The sequence below is a fragment of the Chiloscyllium punctatum genome, chromosome 41 (assembly GCF_047496795.1).
Source record: "Chiloscyllium punctatum isolate Juve2018m chromosome 41, sChiPun1.3, whole genome shotgun sequence".
Taxonomy (NCBI): domain Eukaryota; kingdom Metazoa; phylum Chordata; class Chondrichthyes; order Orectolobiformes; family Hemiscylliidae; genus Chiloscyllium; species Chiloscyllium punctatum.
In genome coordinates this window covers 68391803-68415639 of record NC_092779.1, presented here as the reverse complement: position 1 = coordinate 68415639, position 23837 = coordinate 68391803, and the positions used below count along the sequence as shown (strand labels likewise).

The window sequence follows — 23837 nt, the reverse complement described above, 5'->3', positions numbered from 1 at the left end:
TCTAATCTAGGCTCTGGTTTCCAGCAGCTGCAGTCCTCACTTTCGCACTGCTGGTGATTATATGGTAACCAAAAGCAAAATGGCATAATGATGATTTTGATGGTGGGAAGTTTGCTGTGATAATATTTCTGGGTCAGAGAAAAGGGGAAAAAGAACACTTCACATCTCACAGAACGAGAACTGAAAAGCAGTTAAATCAAACCAAAGGTTCAGACAAGGAGGGAATATTTCCCTGGAGTTTGAGTAGCTGGAAAGTGATGGTGTCTGGGAATAGACAGGATTTTGTTTTACAGGAGGTTGAAAGTTTTAAAACTGTTATATTCAGACAGTTCAATTTATTTTCTTTAATTTTATTTGCGGTGCAAAAAGCTTTTACAACATTTTAAACCAAAATTTACAAACCTCGTGTTAAAGATAAATGTTAAATAAAATCCATCAAACCATCCCTCACTGAAAACTGTTGTGGAAGTGCAATCTCCTGGAGAATCCCTGCCCCCTTCTTCCTACCCGGGCTCCATGGTTATATACATACCTGGGAGATAGCAGCAGGAGGAGACCATTCGGCCTTTCAATCCTGCTCCACCATTCAATGGGAAACAGCTGACCATCCAGCTCAGTCTCCTGTTCCTGCTCTGTTCCAATCCCCATTCATGACTTTACCTTGAAGAACTATATCTCAGTCCTCCTTTGGCTTCACTGCCTTTTGTTCCAGTGGCGTTGCGGTGTTACTGTGTGGGTGTAGGCAGGGGTAATGTGATGGTGCTGCCTCCTGGAGGATACACTCAGCATCCCTCATCATCCTGCAGGAATATCAATTGGGTTTCAGGAACTAGTGATAGAAAACGTTTCCAGGATATGGGCATCACTGGCTCAGCCAGCATTTATTCCCCATCTCTCGTTACCCTTGGGAAGATGGTAGGGAGCTGCTGTCTTGTACCATTCACAGTCCATTTGGCGCAGAGAGACCGACAACGCTGGGAGAGAGAGTGTTGCAGGATTTTGGCCCAGTGATTCTCCATCTTTGGTTCATCAAATGTTGTGTAACTTAATCACGATCTGCACGTGATGTTGAGATTTCAGTCTGCAAATCTTCACCATCTAGCACCCTGTATAAAAGGAATATGTACAGATTAGAAATTCAGAACAGACAATTCTAGTTTCTCTGGAATATCTTTCTCCCCTTTCTTCTCCCAAAGCTGTAACCCTCCAGCCCTCTTACTCTCTCTCACCATTCTGACTCGGCTACCCCCTAATGTACACCCTCCCCATTCTCATGGAGTAACTGATAAACAGATCCACGGCACCACTTCCCGTCCCTGGTTAGACTCTGCACCCTTTCTGGGTTCACTTCCTTTCCCTTCAGTTGCTGCAAAGTCAATAATGTAACAGCAGAATGAAACAAAAGGAAACAGAAAGGGAGATGGCAGATCCTGGACAGAAGAGGAACCTTCAGACTGGGAGAATGGGTCAGATTCTTCCTTGTTTCCCATTGGTCAATTTCCAGTGTTATGACACGTTGCGAATGGAACTTGGTCCCATCTGGGCGCAGTGTCACTTTGACCCCCCCCCCCCCAACTGATCAATACCATAGGCAGATGCGTCCCTTCTCCAGCCAATCACAGTGTGAAATGCTTTCCGCTAGTTACCCCAAAGACCATGCTCCAAAACCCGCCCACATTCTGTACATGTACAATGGTGGGTTTCCCCACACACGTGTGGTCCCTGCCTCAGGGACTGTGGGATTTGTAGTCCCCATGAAGCCTCTGGAGACCTATCCCTGGAAAGTGAAAGAAAGTGTGGGCTGGAGGGTGTTGTGTATAGGATATCTATTCAGACACACAGGACATGTGGGCTGTTACTGGGATTTACGAAGACATCCGCTCAGACACCTCGATTTCTGACGTAAGGAATATACATTCAGCCAATTGCGGGGTGGGGAGGTTAATAATGGGCAGCAGATTTTAAGCAGAGGTGGCTCAGTGGCTAACACTGCTGCCTCATAGCGTCAGCGACCCGGGTTTGATTCCAGCGTTAGGCAACTGTGTGGAGTTTACACATTCTCCCCATGTCTGCATGGTTTTGTTCGGTGCTGCAGTTTCCTCCCACAGTCCAAAGATGTGCAGGTTAGGTGGATTGGTCATGCCAAACTGCTCACAGGGTCCATGCATGTGCTGGTTAGGCAATTAGCCACGGGAAATGCAGGGTTACAGGGAATGGGTGGGTCTGAATGGGATGTTCATCATAGGGTTGGTGTGGATTAGAGGGATGAATACCCTGTTTCTGCACTATAGGGACTCTATTCTATTCTCATGAAGAAGAATGTACCTATCTCAATGTGTTGTGAATCTGTGGAATTTCCTATCCAAAATGCGGTGGATGCCAAGACAATGAGCCAATTTAATGAAGAGATACAGATTTTTAATTTGCAATGAGTTGAACTGTGAGAGAGAGAGCAGGCGGGAAAATCCAGTTGAGACAGAGGTGAGCTCAATCATCACTGTATTAAATGGTGGAGCTGGTTCGAAGGGCTGCATTGCCTCTCCTGTGCCCAGGGCTTATCTTCTTATGGTACTAACCAGAAAGATGAATCCAAAACTCACCATCTTCACCAAAGGAGATTTTCAGAAACAGCAGGATAGTCAGGTGGATTAGTGTTCCAAACTTAGGTAGTGAGGAAGCGTGTAGGAGATAATGATTTTGCAATTTTAAACTGAGGGGAGACAGTGATTTATGGTTTTAGACTGTGTAGTACATTCACAGCGTCCAGAATACTCTGTTGTGAATATCTATCCTGTACTTTATTACAAAGCCAAGGTCACTGACAATGAAACCAAAACACCCAGGAAACATTGCCTCCCCTTGTAATCTGATAAAAGACTTGTCATTAATCTGGTTGAATTTAGAACACAGATGGAAAGCGGGAAGATTAAATCCAATCCCAAGAACCTGTGCTTAAACAAAGGAGACTACAATATGATGAGGCAGGAGTTGGCGAATGCAGAATGGAAGCAAAGACTTTACTGTGGGACAGTTGACAGACAGTGGAGGAATATCAAAGTAATTTTTCAAATTTCTCAGCAAAAGTACATATCAGTGAAAAGGAAGGACTGTAGGAAAAGGAGTAATCTGCCATGTCTAAGGAAATAAGGGAGACTGTCAAATTGAAGTAGAAGGCATACAAACTGTCAAAGACCAAGGATAAATTCGGAGATTGGAAAAACTTCAAAGATCTACAGAAAGCATGATGAAATTGGGGATAAAAAGTGATGAGTAGCTATCCCCAGGGCCAGAATAGCAGTTTACACTGCTAGAGGGAAACTTATTGTGTAGGGAACATATGGCCTCTGTAATTGTTGAAGCATTTAACAGTTACCATAGAGATAATCCTGATCAAGTTAAAAATCACAGCACACTCCAAAAGCTTGTACTTCCAAATAATCCTGTTGGACTATAACCTGGTGATGTGTGGTTTTTAAACTTTGTCCACCCCACCACCAGCTCCTCCACATCAGAATCCTGATAGATACCCCACTGAAACTGAAGTGCCTGTCAGATACTTGAGGGAGCCACAGGGGTGTGGGGAAGGGGTGTGTGTTTTAGCCACAAAGTGCTGAACTGAACTAGACTTTCTAACTGCCGTTGCCATGGAGATAATACTGAGAGACAGTCTCTATTCAAGGTCCCAAACCACAAAGGTTTAAGAATGGGAGTGGCACATCTGACAGGCGGGGAGTTACCTGATGCTACCTGGAGGTGTTTTGCATGTACACTATCCAGGTACTGCCGTGTCTCATCAATAAAGACTCAAAGAAGACCTCTCAGAGTTCTGTGCCTAGTTATTCCTATCCAGCAGGGTTCAGGAATATGAGGACACAGCAGTCAGTCTTCACAGTGGCTAATACGAAGAACATGGCAGTAAGTGATAAGGAGACTGAGGAAGGTGAGGACCTAGATAATAACCGTTATCATGAAAGAGTTAGAGCTGGGCAAGTTAATGGAGCTAAAGGTAAACAAGTCTCCTTGCCCCGATGGAATACATCCCAGGATACCAACAGAGTTAGGGGGAGAAATAGCAAATGCACTTAGAGTTATAGAATCCTACAGCAGAGACAGGCCCTTTGGCCCAAACTGGCCCATGCCGATCAGAATGTCCATCCACGCTAACCCCATATCCCTGCACTTGGCCCATCTGCCTCTGAAACCTTCCTATCCATGTATTTGTCCAAATGTCTTTTACTTGTTGTTAATATACCCACCTCAACCACTTCCACTGGCAGTTCATTCCATATACATACCACCTTTGTGTAGAACAGTTGCCCCTCAGGTTCCCATGTATTCTTTCTCCTCTAACTTAAACCGGATGCCCTCCAATCCTTGAGTCCCTGCGAAAAAGACCGAGGCATTCACCTTACCCATGCCTCTCATGGTCTTATACACTACTATAAAATATTCCCCCACAGTTACCTATGCTCTAAACAAAAAAGTCCTCACTTGTCCAACCTCTCCCTGTAACTCAGACCCCTGAGACCTGGCATCATCCTTGTAAATTTCTTCTTCACCTTTCCAGTTGAATAACTTAAACTGACACTGCATTCATCACATTTCCCGTGTTTCCCTACGGCGCTGGAACCGATGTGACAACACCAATGGATTACAATCAATGATCAATAATTCACTCCATTACAACAATCCCATTTTCATAGCTTTTTCCATGATGCAGGAATCCTTTGGTCTTTGTGGTTTCATGGCTAATTGTCCTCATACAAAACCAATCTGTGGCTTGACTGTTCCAGGGAAATGTGCCATGATTTTTTTAGACTTTCAAAAACCAAGTCCCCACGCTAACATGGACTTCACTGTCTCAGTACTTTTTTCGTCACACGGACATTTGAAATATTAGCCCATGAACAGAATGCAAACCTTTCCTTCCAGATGAAAAGGCCAATGATATTCAGATCGGCACGGATCAAGTAACATGAAGTTCAATTTGAATTTCTCAACTGCAAATCCCCCCTTTCAATACTCTATAACAGAGAAAACAGAAAGTGCTGGAGATCCTCAGCGGGTCTGGCAGCATCTGAAATGGTGACAGATGCAGGAAACATTGCAGCCTTGAAGAAGTGTTGAGATGATCACACCAGGCCCGTGTGCTTGATGACCATTATGGATAAGATGGGGACAGGGATCCCTTTCTGGAAGGGCCTTGGTGAGACCACACCTGGAGTACTGTGTACACCTTTGTTCCCCTTTTCCAAGGAAGGCTCTCCTGGTTATTGAGAGAGTGTAAAGGAGGATCACCAGATGAGTCCTGGGATGGGAAGATAGTTAAGGACTGCAGATGCTGGAAGTCAGAGTCTGTACAATGTGGACCTGGGGAGGTGCAGCAGGTCAGGCAGCATCAGAGGAGCAGGAAGGTTGATGTTTTGGGTGGGGACCATTTGTCAGTCTTGATAAATAGCCCTGACCCAAATCGTCAACTTTCCAGCCCCATCGTATTCATGCTGGTCATCAAGCACCTATTTATTCTAGTCCCACGTTCTGGCACTCAGCGTGTAACCGATATTGCAGTGCCTGGTGTGATCATCTGAACACTTCTTCAAGGCTGCAATGTTTCCTGCATCTGTCATCATTTCAGACACTGACAGACTTGCTGAGGATCTCCAGCGCTTTTTGTTTTTATTGCATATTTCCACCATTTTGCTGAAGCACATTGAGTCATAGACATGTAAACAGCTCCAGATTTTGTTGACTCACCGTCCTGGGATATCAGGACTGATGGCTGAACAGGGACTCAATCTCCGTTTAATCCTCCTTTCCTTTGGCTTTCTGAGCCGCTAACTACATCACTAATATTCTACCTCCCATTCCCTGTCCTGAATCTGACCCATCTAAGCCTACACTTTCGTTCCCATCCCCCTGCCAGACTAGTTACAAACTCACCAATAGAACTGGCAAAAGCCCCCATCGGACTTATCTCAGCTCTGCCCGGGGGTAACCGGTCAGGCTGGTACAGGTCCCACCCAGAAACAGTCCCAGTGCCTGAAGAATCAAAACCCTTCTCTGGTACACCATTTCCCCAGCCACACATCCAGCTGATCTACCTTCTCATTCCTGCTCTCATTAGCACATGGCACTGGGACTAAGTCTGACATTATTACATTTCAGGAGCTACATTTTAATGTATCTCTGCTCTCCCTATGTCCAGCTTTCAGGCCCTCATCCCTCTGTTTAGCGATATTGTTGGTATCTGTGTGTTGCACAACAACGGCCTGTTTACCCTTCAGCTCCAGAATGTCCTACAGCCACTCCATGATATCATGGATCTTGGCACCAGGGAGATTACATCCCATCCTGGATACATGCCTGTGGGCAGAGAAGTGCCTGGCTGTACCCCTGATTATTGAATCCTCTGCCACTGTAGCCCTGCCACTCTCATTCCTCTTGTTCTGATCAGCAGAGCTCTCTGTGGTGTCATGAACCTGGCTGATGCTGATTTCCCGAGAAGCCACCCCACCCATTCCCGCCCTTACAGAATCCCAAGTGGTATACAGTATCTGTATGAGAAGGGGATAACAATGGGGGACTCCTGTACTCACTTCCTGAGCCTTTTATTGGATCTGATGTTCACCCATTCCCTTTCTGCCTGTGTAACCCTCACCTGCAGTGTGACTAACTCACTAAACGTGCTGTCCATAACATTCTCAGTATTGCAGATACTCCACAGTGAGTCCACTCCCAGCTCCAGCTTTGAAAAGCAGTTTCCCAGTAGCTGCAGATGGGAACCCTTGCTGCACAAATAGCCGTCAGGGACACTGGAAGCGGCCCTTATTTCCCACATTGTGCAAGAGGAGCACACCACGGGTCTGAGGGCTCCTGTCACAACGTCTCTCTACATTCACTAGTTACTCCCATTAAGAGAATTTAAATGAGTTAGTAACATTCCTTCACTTCAAACATGTCCATTATAACAACAAAAAAAAAATCTTCACTTAAGCTGATATGTCATACCTTAAAAACTTAAATACTCCACAGGTATCACTGACAAATTGACTATTCCCATTGGGACTGAATTTCTGAAAGGCCTGAACTAAAATGGAGTTTCAGCTTCACCTTCTCCCTGTCTCACCTCACTATTTACACCCAACTCCAAAACACTCTCATTGAGCCAAGCAGCCCCCACAGTGCAGCCCTGTCATTTTCATTGTCTGCTCACACCTACACTGTACTGTTCCAATGCACCTCAATGGGAGCTCAGGACCAGCATTGCATCTTTCAATTCAGCCCTTTGTAACCCCAGAGTCAAAATGGACTTCAGCAGTTTCTGAATGAACAGACAGTTGTCAGAATCTGGAACGTTCCACCTGAAATGGTGCTGGAATTTGAGTCCACGAGAAATTTGCAGAGAATTGGAAGTCGGGAGTTTACAGATTAACATTATAAAGTGGATGAGTGAGACTAAATCTGACAGTTCCTGCAAAAAGACGAGGTGTAATTTGGATAAATCTGTGCTCTCTCTCAGGCCAATACCTCCTTCCACAGCTGCAGGGCCAAGAATTGAACACATACCCCAAGTGGGATCCAACCATGAACTTGAACATCTTTCTGCTTTTGGCTTGACAAAAATATTGAAGATATTTTCCCACAGATAGAACAGACAAACCTTTCTCGTTCCACAGTTAAATCCCAATGATATTCAGATCCTGAGGACTGCGCTGACTGTAGAAACTTGTTTATTGAGATCCCAGTCTCAATTATTCTCAATTAATATCCTATAAAATGAATTCACAAAACAAAGCTCACAGTCATTGCAAGAGGAATAGTGAAGACAAACACTTCTCTTGGTACGTGTTTGATGTGTAAATGCTCCTCTTCAAATCACCCCGCCCCCACCCAGGAAGAGGACACGTGCATGCTCCTTGCTGTACCTTGCCCCAAATAAAGATGCTGGCCATAACCCAGGACTTCTCACTGCCTGAGGCCCAAGCCATCTTCCCCTTTGCTGCAAACGTGGGACCAAGAGTTTCTAATTCAGACTAACGACCTGCACAGAGTGTAACTAAACCCTCCCAGTCTACACTGATACATTTCATCCGGTTTCTGCTACCACTCTCCCCTTTCCGCCTCCTGCACACACCATGGGTCATCATGGGTCCAGTGACCCTTCCTCAGAACCTGGGAAAATTAGAATCCCTTCAGGAAACAGGCCCTTTGGCCCAACAATTCCACACCCACCCTCCGAAGTTTATCCCACCCAGACCCATTCTCCTATTCTATTACTCTCCATTTCCCCCGAACTAATGCACATCCTTGAACCCTACGGGAACCTTAGCTGGGCCAATTCACCGAACCTACAGATCTTTGGACTACAGGAGACAGGGGTTAAAGAGTAAATAATAGGTGGGGACAGAGCCCAAAGAGACACAGGAACATTTGGAAAGATAAAGGAGTGGGAAGGTGGAAAGCTGTTAATGGAGGAGACAGGAACCTTCTCGCATCTCAGTGGCGGTGGTGGAAATGGAAGCTGATGATCTACATTGTGCCTGCAAAAAAGACCCTGAGCTTCCAATTGCCTGCTCTTTAACAAACAAGACTGTATCCCTGTCCAACATCTCTGTCTCATGCTTACTGCGGTGTTCCAGTGAAGCTTGATGCAAGCTGGAAGAACACTTCAGACCATACCAAATGGCTTCCTATTTCAAGGACTGCAATTTCCCCTCACATGTGGTCAACAATGCCCTCCAGTGTATCTCCTCCACTTCCCACACCACTGCCCTTGAACCCCACCCCTCCAAATGCAACAAAGATTGAATCCCACCATCCTCACCTTCCACCCATATACAACGCGTCATCCTCTGCTCTTTCCACCATCAGATCCAACCCCCTGAGATATATTTCCCCTCCCCACCCCTTTCAGCATTCCACAGAGACCATACCTTCTGTGACTTCCACGTTAGATCCACGATCCCCACCAACCCACCCTCCACTCCAGGCATCTTCGCTTGCCACTGCAAGAGGTGGAAAACCTGTGCCCACACCTTCCCCTCACCTCCATCGAAGGCACCACTGGATCCTCCTACATCCAGCAGAGATTTCCCTGCCCACCCAAACACCTCACCTATTGTGTCCCTTGCTCTCAGGACACCAAATTGTGGAATATTTCAGGGAACATTTCTGGGACACATTCACCAACCAACCCCACCGCCCTGTGGCCGACCACTTCGGTTACCCCCCACCCCCTCCGTCACCACGCTGCCAAGGACATGCAAGTCCTCCAACCCAAATCCGAGCCACCCGACACCTGGAGGAAGAACACCTCATCTTCCACCTTGGGAACTTTCAACCACACGGCATCAAGGTTTCCTCATCTCCCACCCCCCAACTTATCTCAGATTCAACCCTCCAACTCAGCACTGGCCTCTTGAACAGTCCCACCTGTCTATCTTCCTTTCCAATTATCCATTCCACCCTCTCACCACGACCCTCCATCTACAACCACCTATTGCCTTCCGAGCTCCCTTTACCCCAACCCCAAACACCCCTCCCTATTTATCTCTCAGCCATATTCCACCACCCATATTTCTGATGAAGTGCTGACATGCCCAATACATCTATTCTCCTGCTCCTTGGATGCTGCCTGACCTGCTGTGCTTTTTCAGAGCCACACTTTAACACAAACTGGAAGAACAACACCTCATCTCCCACTCGGGGACCCTGCAACCCTCTGGCTTCAACATCAAATTCAATAATTTTAGGTTCTGAACTCTCCCACGTCCTTGTGTCTTTGCCCCCTACCCCACATACCAGGCCTTGTTATTACGTAGCCTGCCATTACACACTACCTATGGTTAGCCACTAACAGTCCCCATAAACAGCTATTCACCCTCCCCCCGTCCGATCATTATTCACTCCTTTGTCCAACTGCTCCTATCTCTCTCTTTGGACTCTATCCCCACTTATCATTTACTCCTTAACCCCTACCTTCTGCATAAAAACAGACTTTTTTTTTCTCAGTAACATCAGTTCCTGAGGAAGAGTCACTGGATCGAAAATGTGAACTGATTTCTTTTCACAGATGCTGCCTGATCTGCTGAGCTTTTCCAGCACCTTCTGGTTGTTGTGTGTGATTTACAGCATCCGCAGTTCTTTTGGTTCTAATTTACCCGGAGTATCTAATTCAGGTCCAGCAGACTGAAACAGTGTTTATCAACCTTCCCAGTCCACACTAACTCCATCTCTCTCCCAGTATCTGCTGTCTCTCCCACTCCTTCACATTCAGTCCCCCCTCACAGTGACACTGCGCCTGCAAAGCTGATGGTCATGTGTTGACCTGCTGGACCCACCCCTCATTCACTCCCATTGGCTGGAGGATCATGCCAACTCTCCTATTGGTCTGAAGCTGTGTCAATCAGCCAGGCCCCATTGTGACATGAGTGGTGGGATCCTCCCAGGTGCATCAGAGGCTGAGGGGTGACCTCATAGACATTTATAAAACCATGAGGGGCATGGGTAGGATAAATAGACAAGGTCATTTCCCTGGGGTGGGGGAGCCCAGAATGAGGGGGCATAGGTTTAAGATGAGAGGGGAAGAATTTAAAATGGATCTGAGGGGCAATTTTCTTTCCTCACTGAGGTTGGTGCTTGTATGGAATCTTCATTCGGGAAGTGGAGGATGTTGGTACAATTAAACCATTTGGCATCTGGATGGGTATATGAATAGGAAGGGTGTAGAGTGATATGTGCCAAGTGTTGGCAAATGGGACTAGATTAGGTTGGGATATCTGGTCAGCATGGACCAGTTTAACCAAAGGGTTTATTTTCATGCTGTACATCTCTACGGCTCTGCCCTGTGATGAGCTTCATCATTCACAGTGAATGGGTCAGTATCACAGAGCACAGGGGCTGGAGGCTATTCAGCCCATTGGGGCTGTACTCTCTCCTTCTGGAGATGGTGCCAGTCAGTCCCAACTCACCTCCCATTCGGACATAGCCCTCCAAATCCTTCCTTAAAATTGTTAAATTTCAAATTTGTTTTGACAATAACTACTGAATCTTCATCCAGCTGTCGGTCAAACTGTTCCAGATGCTCAGAACTTAGTGAACAAAATAATCTTCACATTTTTCTTTGCATTATTTGCCAGTTACCTGAAAATAGTTACTAAAAATTGTGACGTTAAAAATTTCTCACTCTATACCCTAGAAACAAATCAACTCCTGGTCGAAATCACTGCTTAACCTTCTCAGCTCCAAGGAGAATTGTCTGGCCTTCTGCTAACTCTCCATAAAAGAGAAACCTATCTTAATTTTAATTTATTAGTGCCATAGAGTTGTACAGCACAGAAACAGACCCTTCAGTTCAACTTGTCCATGCCAACCAGATATCCTAAATTAATTTCGTCCCATATGCCAGCCCTTGGCCCATAGCCTTCTAAACCTTTCCCAATCACATATCCAATGAGATGCCTTTTAAATGTTGTAACTGTACCGGCCTCCACACTTTCTCTGGCAGCTCATTCCATACATATACTACGTTCAGCTTTAAACTTTGCCCCTAATATCCCTTTTCAATCTTTTCCCTCATGCCTGTGCTTTCTGGTGTTGGACTCACCTGAACAGGAATAAGACCCTGGCTGTTTACCCTATCCATGCCCCTCACGATTTTATCAACCTCTATGGTCACCTCTCAGCATCCGATTCTCCAGTGAGAACAGCTTCAGTCTATTCAGCCTCTCCCTATAGCTCAATCCCACAACCCTGGCCACATCTGTGCATCTTTTCTGAATCCTTTCAAGTTTCACAATATCATTCCAATAGCGGGGAGACCAGGACTGAAAGCAGAATTCCAGAAGTGGCTGAATGAATGTCCTGTACAGCTGCACACTGATGTCACAACTCCTGTACTCAATGCACAGTCCCAGAAAGGCAAGTACACCAAACACTTTCTTCACTACCCTGCCGATGATTCCACTTTCAAGGAACTATGAGCCTGCACTCCAAGATCTCTTTGTTCAGCAACACTCCCCAAGATCTTCCCATTAAGTGTATAAGTCATACCCTGATTTGCTTTTCCAAAATGCAGAACCTCACATTTATCTAAATTAAACTGCATCTGCCACTCCTCAGCCCATTTGATCGGAGTCGCATTGTACTCTCAGGTAGCTTTGCTGTCCACTGCACCTCTAATTTTGGTATCTATTGTAACCATAGCTCCTATATTCACATAGAAATCATTTATATAAGTGGCAAAAAGCAGTGGACCCAGTACCCAGCCTGACAGCATATTGCTCATCACAGGCTTCCAGACCAAAAAGTACCCTCCACTATGACACTGACTGCTCTGCAAGGTTAGAGCTCATGGTATACAGGGAGATCTAACCATTTGGATACGGAACTGGCTCAAAGGCAGAAGACAGAGGGTGGTGATGGAGAGTTGCTTTTCAGACTGGAGGCCTGTGACTAGTGGAGTGTTACAAGGATCACTGCTGGATCCACTATCTTTCGTCATTTATATCAATGACTTAGATGTGAACATCGGAGGTAAAGTTAGTGAGATGACACCAAAACTGGAGGTGCAGTGGACAGTGAAAAAGATTACCTCAGAGTACAATGGGATCTTGATCAGATGGGTGAATGGCTGAGGAGTGGTATTTTGGGAAAGTAAATCTTAGCAGGACATATACACTTAATGGTAAGGTCCTGAGGAGTGTTACTGAACAAAGAGGCCCTGGAGTGCGGGTAGATAGGATAGTGAAGGCAGCATTTGGTATGCTTGTCTTTATCGGACAATGTATTGAGTACAGGAGTTATGAGATCATGCTGCAGCTGTACAGGACATTGGTTAGGCCACTTTTGGAATGTTGCGTACAATTCTGGTCACCCTCCTATTGGAAGGATGTTGTGAAACTTGAAAGGGTTCAGAAAAGATTTACAAGAATGTTGCCATGGTTGGAGGATTTGAGCTAGGCTGGGGGTTGAATAGAGGTTGAATAGATTGGGGCTGTTTTCCCTGCAGAGTCGGAGGCTGAGAGGTGATCTTATTGATGTATATGAAAACCTGAGGTGCATGGATAGGATAAATAGACAAGGGCTTTTCCCTGGCATCGGGGATCCCAGCACTAGAGGACATAGGGAAAGACTTTAAAGAGACTTGAGAGGCAACGTTTTCACACAGAGGGTGGTACGTGTATGGAATGAGCTGTCAGAGGAATTGGTGGAGGCCATTACGATTGCAACATTTAAAAGGCATCTTCATGTGTATATGAATAGGAAGGATATGGGCCAGGTGCTGACAGGTGGGACTAGATTGCATTGGGATATCTGATCAGCATGTACTGGTTGGACCGACGGGTCTCTGTTTCTGTGCTATCCATCTCTGACTCGTTGACCTTCCAGCCAATTCCGTATCCAAACAGCTAGTTCCGCCAGAATTCTATGGTACTGAACCTGCTAACCAGTGTGTTATGTGAAACCTTGTGTCTTTCTCAAGTCCAAGTTACTGATTTCAAAAGAAAAGCCATGCTGACTCTCCCGAATCATTTCTTGTTTTTCCAATGACACGTAAATCCTGTCCCTGAGAATCCCCTCCAACAACTTCTCTGCCACTGACTTCAGGCTCACCGGTCTATAGTTCCCTGGCTTTTCCTTACCACCTTTCTCAAATAATGGCGCCAGTCTTCCAGCACCTCACCTGTGGCGATCGATGATACAAATATCGCAGCGAGGGGCCCGGCAAAAGCTTCCCTAATTACCCACAAAGTTCTGGGATACACCTGATCAGATTCAGGGATTTATCCACCTTTATGCATTTTAAGACATCCAGTACCACCTCCTCTGTAATATGTACACTTGCCAAGTTATCACTATTTATTTCTCCAACTTCTCTAACTTTCATATCCCCTTTCATTAAAATCTGACATCAAATACTTAAAATCTCTCCCACCTCCTGCTGTTCCATAGACAGTCTTGTTGATCTTTGAGGGTGGCTATTCTCTGCCTAGTTATTCTTTTCTCTTTAGTGTATTTGTAGAATCTCTTTGGATTCTCCTTAAACCTATTTCCCAAAGCTATCTCATGTCCCCTTTTTTGCCTTCTGGTTTTCTGCGAGTATACTCCTACTTCTCTTATCATCCTCTATGGATTCACACAAACACAGAGGGGTCTGTACCTGCCATATCCTTCCTTCATTTTCTTGACCAGAGCCTCAATTTCTCAGGTCATGCAGCATTCTCGATGCCTCCCAGCCTTGGCCTTAACAGGAACATACTATCTGTGTACTCTCATTGTCGCAGGCCTATGGAGGCAATGGCAGATGAGGACAGAGAAACAATCATTATCAGTGAAGAGGTCGGGTTGGGAAAGCTAACAACTCATCCTTATCTCTATAATTCATCTCTAGCCTCAGAACTATCACTATCTCTGTATCAAAGACATCTCAAAATCTCTGCAACATCCTCCAACCTCTAATCTCCTCCAGTCTCAACACACTTTGTATCTTTAATCTTGTCCACCCTCTCAAATCTCTGTGATGTGCCTTTCTTTCATTCCAGCCTTCAGGATAACCCATTTTTATTTCAGATTCCTGCACCCAGAGCTCCACAATGTCCCACTTAACCTCTGTCACATTTCCTCCAAAAAACATTAATCAATCACGTATCATCTATTCTAATATCACCTTCTCTGACCCGGTTTCTATTTGTGGCTTGTCATATTCCTATATTACGCATCTGTGGTCTACATGACAGAAAACGGTTTTGTGGTCCATTGGGTTTATGCTGTAAAGAAATCTCCCAGCTAACTATTTTAATCCCATTTTCCAGCACAGAGGCCATAGACCTGTTAGTCTTGGCCTTGCACGTGTGATCCTAAATAGATTTTAAATGCCTTCGGGATTTCTGTCTCTCGCTCTCTTCCAGACAGTGAGGTTTAGTGCAACTGTTGTTTTATGCTATCACCCACAGGGTTCAGAGATGCTGGGTCTGTGCGCACCACAGATCGCCCACACATTGGGAAGGATGGCAGGGTCCCTGACAGGGGGCACAGGAGATTTACCAGGATGGTTCAAGGAATGGGGGATTTTAGTTGCAGAATTTGTGGGGCTTTTTTAACATTAATTGTTCACGTGACATGTGTGTTGCTAATACACATCAAGAATAACCATCCGCAATTAATGGACTCTCCTTTTCAACCTCTCCCCTTGCATGTGCTGTGGTAATATTCAGGTTAACCACTACTAGACATCTCTCTCTAATGAGTGAGCAGTCCTATGGTCGGGTAGGACAATGCTGACTTGATCTTTTACAGTGATGCCACTGTGCCTCGAGGGTGGGGAAAGGGAATGCTGAAGGTGGTGGACGGGAAACCACTCAGGTACAGTGCTTTACCCTGGAGGATGTTCACTTTCTTTAATATTGTTGGGGGGTGGGGGGGTGCACTGATGCAGGCAAGTGGAGAATGTTCCAACACAATCCTGATGTGTACCTTATAGAGAGAAAACAGACATTGGGGAATCAGGGGTTTGGGGAAACTGAGGAGTTCTCCTTGTAGCAAAGGAAATTTGGAGAGCTGTGACAAAGCGGTTTACAAAAGTTACACGTTGTAATAATAAACCTTAGACCCATCAGCTCATTATACAAGGGTTACAGGACACATGTTGAAGATTTGGGAAGATCTATTGAGAGGATGGTTTGATTCAAAGGAGATCTTTTATTCAGCAAATGGTATTGATCTGGAACACAATACTCTCACACAATATGAATATCCAGGTCCTGATGTATTGAGTAATTCTGTCAGAGTTTGGCGTTCTAATGACTGAGATTTCCATCTGAATATCTGCCTGTAATACAAGTTTATAAAATCCGTCACTGTCAGTTCAAGTTTGAAACACATACAATCCCCTCCTCCTGGCACAGGAGGACTGTACACATTACCCCTGGCGGAGGTTAGCAGGAACTTCAAGGGCAAATCTATGTGGGTATTGATGAGTTTCCACCTTGGGACTTCATGTGACTGAACATGAGACAGAATGTCCCAAGATTCAGTGAGATATGGAGAGCAGGATTTGCTTCCTTTTCTTTCCTTCCATTCTGCCGCTGTGCCTCCTCAATAAGACATGGGGTGTGAAAGGCTCATGCACCTTGATGGGCAAGTTGTCTCCATTCTGACCAATGGGCAGCAAGCTCCTCTCAGTCATGAAACAGAGTATCCCTGAAAGATAGCAACTGAGCATGCTTCCCACTGCCCAGTGCTCACAGTACATGTTTCGAATAATGAGGGGGGAAATCTCCTAGAAAAGGCATAACAGGAAAGTTCCAAAAGGATTATAAACAGTTTAGAGAGAAATATGCACAGGAAACCTGGGCAACTAGTTGGCAAATAGAGTATAACTTGGGATAAACTGTAGAAAGCTGCACCACAAAGGGACTGGGGGAAAATGAGCAGGAAACACAGAAAGCGAGCACACAGTTACAACATGGAATCAGGAAAGGGAATGGAATGCTGTCCCTTATTTCAAAGAGTTTGCAATTTCAGAGTTTGGTGCATATACCTTAGGGCAACTAAACAAATGGCAAGTGAGACCACATCTGGAGTAACGTGAACAGATTTGGTCACTTTAGTTCATGAAATAGAGCAGTTTATTGGAGGCATTTCAGAGAAGATCCATTGGGATGATCCCTGTTTTGAAGGGATTATCCTGTAAGCAAAGGCTGAATAAGTTGGGAATCTACTCACTGGACTTTGGAAGAATGAGAGATGATCTCTGAAACATACAGAATGCTGTCGAGGTTTGACAGGATAAATATGGAGAGGATGTGTCCCATTACGGGTGAGTCTTGAACCAGATTCTGGGTCAGTCGCGGAATCAAGGGTTCTGTTTCAGATTTGTTAAGTTAAAGGCAACACTGACACAGGTTAGGGTTTCAGTCGCAATGAAGCTGGGGTGAGAAGGAGACAAGCAGCATTTTAGAGATTGGAATTCCTGGTGTTTGTGATTGTGTAGATGTCTGATCAGAAGGACACCTTGGGGTCAGATATGAAAGCAATATTATGAAGAGTGTAGACACTTCCCAGTGAGAGGGAGGGGCACAGCAGTAAGGGAAATGAATTTGGAATAGCAACTGAAGGCAATGGGTTTAACAATTGCGGTGTTTCATTGGAGTGAATTGCAGCTAATCGAAGCGTGGTAAGCAGATTGATAACTGAGTAATAGTGGAGAAATGGAGACGGAAGATGGGAAGGGAGAGCTGGACATTGTCAGTGTACATGTGAAACCTAACACAGTGCTTTTGGGCGATGTTACCTCGTGGCAGTATGTAGGTGAGAAACAGGACGGACTAAGGATAGATCCTGGAGGGACACCAAATACAATGAATTCAGAAAGGGAGAGTGGAGATCGAGCAGGATTTTCCAATGAGGGTGAGGTCAAATATTAGGTTTTAGCAGAATGGGAGAGAAGGACATAACCAGAAAAGACAGACAGACAGAACAAGGAACAATATCTGTGAATTGCAAGGCGGGGGGTGGGGGGGAGGTGCGGGCGGAAATGACGGTGACAAGCAGGAGGATGAGACAGAGATTTGGAATGTCCATGATTTAGCTACACTAGGGTAAATGGCCAAGATGACCTCAAATAAGGCTTGACAAGGGACTCTAGGAAATGCAAGTTTAGGACTTACATGAGGAGCATCCTTGTGAGGCAGAATGGCTTGGTGGGCTCGTGGAGAGGGAGGAAAGAAGCAGAGGCAGCTGATCGGATTGTCTCAATGTTATTGACAGAGAAACTCCATGTGCTCCTCACTCTTGTTGTTGGAGGGGAGGATGGAGGAGACAGGATAATGGACATTGTTTTTATTTCCAAAACAATAAACAAAACCTGTGATAGTGATTCTAAAAATAAGTGAACAAACCTGTCGTATTTATCAAGAATATTAAAATATACAACTGAAGTTCAGGTTTGAATCCCAAATTGGTAGAGGGTGGCTCTGAAGTCAAGAAAAAATTAACTGGAATGAAGAATCTACTGTTTGCCATGGAACCACTGGGGATGTTTTTCTGCTATTGACAATGTCCTTGAGGGAAAGAAACCCGACAGTGGCCCATCAAGTCACTCATTGTATTAATCACTACACAGTCTCAACAAAGGAATGAAACTGGATGGACCACATTACATCGACCAATGCACAAGCAAATACAACCACAAAATCAGCCCTCTTGACCCTGCAACTTCCGCCTCACTGTGGGCCAACAACAGCAGCAGAACTGTACTCCAGCCCAATCTGAAATCTCATTGCCTGATATCCCCCACTTAACCATTAACATCAAGCCAGGGGAATCAACCCTGGTTCAATGGTGAATGCAGGAGGGCATGCCAGGAGCAGTACCAGGCATACCTGGTGCAGCTACCAAACCTGCATGCCAAACACCACAAGCAACACCAAATAGAACTAAGTGATCCCATAACCAACAGATTAGATCTGATTTCTGCAGTTCTGCCACACCTAGTCAAGAATAGTGATGGACAATTAAACAACTCACTGGAGGAAGCATCACAGATATCCCACCCTTAACGATGGAAGGGTCTCACACATTCATGCAACAGATAAGAGGACAGCATTAGCAGCGATTCTCAGCCAGCAGTGCCAAGTGGATGAGCCTTCTCCATTGGTCCCTCACATCACAGATATGAATCAACTTGGTTGAAAACTCATTTCAAATCAGATCAAGAAATGGATAAGCAGTGTAAAGGTATGGGCCCTGCCAATATTCTGGCAATAATACTGTTGGCTGTGCTCCAGAACTTGCTGCCCACCAAGACAAGTACTGCTCCAGCACTGGCACCTACCGACTTTGTGGAACATTGCTCAGGGATGTTCCAACACAAAAAAGCAGGGTAGATCCAACTCAGACAATTGCCCTCCGTCAGTCCACATTCGCTCAGCAGTGACGTGATGGAAGGTGTCATCAACAGTGCTGTCAAGCAACTGCTCAGCGATGCCCATTTTGGGTTCTGCCAGGGCCACTCAGTTCCTGAGCTTGTTACACACTTGATTCACAAACTGACAAACAGCTGAATGAGGTGAGGATGACAGGCCAGACCCCCTCCAAGACCACTATTTCGACTTCAGTCATATCACCTGACGTCACCACAGTCTCAGCTCATTTACTGAATCTCTCATTCATTCCTTTTGTTAACTCTAGATTTCATTATCTAAACCCACTCCTGGCCAGCATCCCACATTCACCCTCCCAATAATCTCTGGAATATTGAAAACTCTACTGCCGAAGTGCTCACTTGTACCAAAACTTGCTGATCAATCAAAAGACTCCCATTTGTAAGCGACAACAATTTACTTTCGCACCTTTGAATTAATTCCTGGCTGTAATCATTCCTATCTCCCTGCACCACACACCCTTTCATATCTCAATAACTCATTTTAGTTCAGACTCTCAATGATGTGTTTATTTTTGAGTTCACCTGTGTGACTGTTTCTATAGACTCCAAGGGAACATGGTCTGGAATCCCCACTCTAACCCTCTAAGATCTACTTTCTTCCTTTAAGGCATTCTTGAAAAACTGCTTATTTGGCAATGGTTTTGATCACTGGACACAATATTCTCCATCTGTAGCCTTATGTCAAAAGTTCTCAATCATATTTTTGTGAAATTAAAACCATGATGATTTGTACAGATATCTTCTACTCTTCAATATCGCTGAGTGAATAATCTGTAATGTCTCTTACCCAACCACGTTGTGGGAGCACCTTCACCACACAAACTGCAGCAGTACAAGGAAGTCAAACATCACCCTCTCCACAGGCAACAAGGCTTTGGCATTGATCACTGGTTTCTGTGGAAGGAGAAATACACAGTTGATGTTTCAGGGAGTGCAATATGAATTACAGGGAATGAAAATGGTGCAGAATTTGACTGTCAGAAAATTGAAGGAAAATGCACTCACTTATTGGAAAAAAGAATTCTTGACCGTCAAAGATATTGTGGAAAAGATAAACTGATAATGGAACATCATACGGTCAGGAGCCGGGCAGCAGTGGACAATTCATTTGCATTCCTGAAGAAGGGCTTATGCCGAATCGTTGATACTCCTGCTCCTCGAATGCTGCCTGCGCTGCTGTGTTTTTCCAGCTCTACATTCTTCAATTCATTTACAAAGCAGCTGTGAAAGTAATAGTAAAATACTATACAGATCAAAAATTTACCCACGAGAGACTGAGGAAGCTAGATAATGAACAAGTGGACATCAGAGAACCCAGAGGTGAACCAGAGCAGAGTTCACTTTTATGATCCCACAGTCAAAGATGTCTAACACAGAAACAGACTTCTTCGGTCCAACCTATGCCAACCAGATAGCCTAACCTAATTTCCCCAAATTTAATCCTTTTTGGCACTCCTCAGCCCATTGGCCCATCTGATCAATATCCCACTGTACTCTGAGATAACCGTCTTCATTGTCCACAATACCTCCAATTTTGGTGTCACCTGCAAACTTCCTAACTATACGGCCTCTATTCACATCCAAATCATTTAAGTGAATGACGAAACAAATCCAGAAAAAAATGCACTTCTCTGGGTTTGAATATGCTGTGTAAATCCTGCCCTATGACTCTTTTTCCCAGGGAAGGCTGTACATACATCCCTCTGAACTTTGCCCCCTACAAAGCTGGCGGCCGCGCACGTGTCCAGTGACTCATTGCCCCGAATAAAGATGGCGGCGCTCACTCGGGCCGATTACTCAACGAGGCATATTCCCATTTGCTGCAAAAACGGGACTGTAAGTTTCAAATTTGTATTTTCCGATGTGCAGCAAATGATAGTAAAACCTCTCAGACCATACCAACACCATTTCCCTCCCACTTCCTGCTGTTTCTTTCCTTACCGACAGCTCTCCGCACATATGTCCCTAAAATCCACGCCCACCGCGAGGGTGATCACGTGGTATAGTCTAGTGCCGCTCTTATTCACTGATTGGTCGGAGGACCAACTGCCCCGCCAGGTCCTCCAGCTCCGCCCCTGCCTTTCCATTGGTCCGCCGCTGACATCAATCACTTCTTCGGTCCAACCTGTCTATGACGACCAGATATACTAACCTCATCTAACTAAATTAAATCCTATCTGCCTGTCCTCAGCCCACTGGCCCATCTGATCAATATCCCATTGTATTCTGAGATAACCTTCTTCATTCTGCACAATACCAACTGTTGGCTGGAGCTTGCACACTGCTTCGTGGCTTTTGTTGCTGTTTCTCAATTACAAGAGTGAGGGACAAAGTTAAAAATCACACAACCACCTGATGAAGGACCGGCAAAGTAGTGCTTCCAAATAAACCTGTTGAACTATAACCTGGTGTTCTGTGAATTTTAATTTTGTCCATCCTAATCCAACAACTCCAAGTCACGAGTGATGGAGGCATGCATAATACAAGAACAAAAGATCTAGGAAAAGTAGAAGGCTGTCCTGCCCTTCGAGCCTGCTCTACCATTCAATAAGATCATGGCTGATCATTTTGTGGACGCAGAACCATTTACCCACGTTCTTACCGTATTCCTTAATTAATTATTTCTCTTTTTAAAAAACTAACTTAGCTCTAAAAACATTTTCTGAACTAGCATCAACTACTTCCCTGGGCAATGCACTCCATAGAGGTCAAGAAGTTCCTTCTCAATTCAGTCCTAAATTTGCTGCCTCTAATCTTGTGGTGATGCCCTCTTGTCCTAGCTTCACCGGCCAGTGGAAACATTCTCTCTATTTCTATTTTATCCATTCCATTCATTATTTTATATCTTTCCATTCTTCTGAATTCCAATGAATATAATCCCAATCTACTCAGTCTCTGTTAAACCAAACTCCTCACCTCCGGAGTCAACATAGTTAACCTCCTCTGCACCCCCTCTAGTGCCAGTACATCCTTGAGCAAGAAAGGAGATAAAAACTACATGCAGTACTCCAGGTGTGGGCTCACCAGCACCCACTATAGCCCACCTCTGCTTTTAAACACAATCCCTTCAGCAATGAAGGACAATATTCCATTTGTCTTCTGAATTTATTGTTGTACCTGGTGACCAACCCTCATACAGAAGGATGTTCAGGTGCCTCTGCATAGCAAATAATGCATTTTTTAAAAATTCAAATAGTAAACTTTTTACTAATATTACTCCAACCAAAGAGTATAACTTTACATTTATGAACATAATATTCCACTTGCCAGCCCATTGCCCACTCACCCAATGTGTCTCTGTTCCTCTGCAAAGTTTCCCAGTCCTCCACACACTTTGTCCTGCTACTCATCTTAGTCTCATATGCAAACTTTGACACCCTACATGTGGTCCCAACTCCAAATCATCTGTATCAATTCTAAATAATTGCAGTCCCAACACTGATCCTAGAGGCACATGACTAGTTACTGATTGCCAGCCAGAATAAGGCTTATTTATCCCCACTCTTTGCTTCCTGTTAATCAACCAATCTTCTATCCATGCTAATACTCTATCCCATGCACCCTTATATAATGCAACAGCCTCTTGCGTGGCACCTTGTTGAAGGCCATTTGGAAATCCAGGCACGCCGCATCCACTGGGTCCCCATTGTCCACCTTGCTCGAAATGTCTTCACAGAATTCCAAATGATTTGTCAAGCATGACCTGCCCTTCATGAATCCATGCTCTGTCTGCCCAATGGGACAATTTCTATCGAGATTCCCTGCTTTTTCTTCCTTGATAATAGACCAAAGCATCTTTCTAACTACAGAGAATAAACGAACTAGTGTAGAATTCCCTATCTTTTGTCCACCACCTTTTCTTACAGTCCTTCCTTTTCACTGGAATATGTTTTTGCTGAGCACTTCCTAAAATGTCTTTGAAAATTTTTCACTGCTCATCAACTGTCCCACCATAAAATCTTTGTTTCCAGTCTACATTATCCAGGTTCTCCCTCATTCTATTTTAGTTCCCCGTGTTCAAGCACAGGACCAAGGTATTAGATTTTATCTTTACACACTCCATATGTGTTCTAACTTCAATCATACAGTGATCACTTCTTCCAAGAGGATCCCTAACACTGAGGTCATTAATTATTCCTGTCTCATTGCACAGGGGCCAGATTTTGGATAGCTTGCTCCTTGTCAGTTCCATTTCATACTGTTCAAAAAAACTATCATGGATACACTTAATGAACTCCTCATGGCTACCCTGACTGAGCTGGTTCGACCAATCTACTTGTAGATTCAAATCACCCATGGTAATAGACATGCCATTTTTACAGGCTTTAGTTACTTCTTTGATAATTGCCCATCCCAATGTGACATTATTATTTGGCCTACACACTGCGCCTATCAGTGACTTTCTTGTTAATATTTTGAAAGCATCATTCCTGTTTCTCCTAATGTATGGCAATAAAAACAACTACTTGCATTGTATGGAATCTTTCACAATGGCAAATCTCCTAAGGTGCTTCATGGATGATCAAAACATTGATTAAAGAGAATGATTTTAAAATGCATCTTAAAAGAGGATAGAGAAGGTTAGGGAGGGTATTCCACAGACTTCTGTCCTTGGCAGCTCCAATTGCGGAGTGATGCAGGTGGGGTGGGTTGGAAAGGCAACGTGCAAAGGGGAAATCGAGGAGTGCAGGCAGTGTTTAAAGTCTTAAGGACAGAGGAGGTTCTGGACTGAGTCTGTCTGTCATAGACAGTATGGCTGCCTCATGGAATTTGAAGCACCGCAATGGGCCCATGCATGTTATGTTAGTCAAGGATAGTATAACGGTGGCTGAGAGAACATTTGATGAGGACTTCTCTACTGAAGTAGTGTGGGCTGAGTTAGAAACAGGAG

General features: G+C 44.7%; 1 long non-coding RNA gene across 7 annotated transcripts in view; it reads right to left on the bottom strand.

Annotated features, from left to right (window-relative positions):
- Window positions 1-372: 372 nt before the first annotated feature.
- Window positions 373-23837, bottom strand: part of LOC140465098 (uncharacterized) — a 74348-nt gene continuing 50883 nt past the window's right edge. For 2 of the 7 annotated variants that reach the window (XR_011955101.1, XR_011955097.1), the window contains exons 2-6: window positions 19952-20167; window positions 19734-19840; window positions 14162-14287; window positions 7661-7769; window positions 373-1106 (exon numbers count right to left, since the gene is read on the bottom strand). This is a non-coding gene — a long non-coding RNA (uncharacterized lncRNA). Of the gene's footprint in view, window positions 1107-7660; window positions 7770-14161; window positions 14288-15679; window positions 15830-19733; window positions 19841-19951; window positions 20168-20887; window positions 20937-23837 lie in introns of those variants that run through there. The other 5 variants (XR_011955100.1, XR_011955098.1, XR_011955099.1 and 2 more) reach the window with 5 other exon arrangements.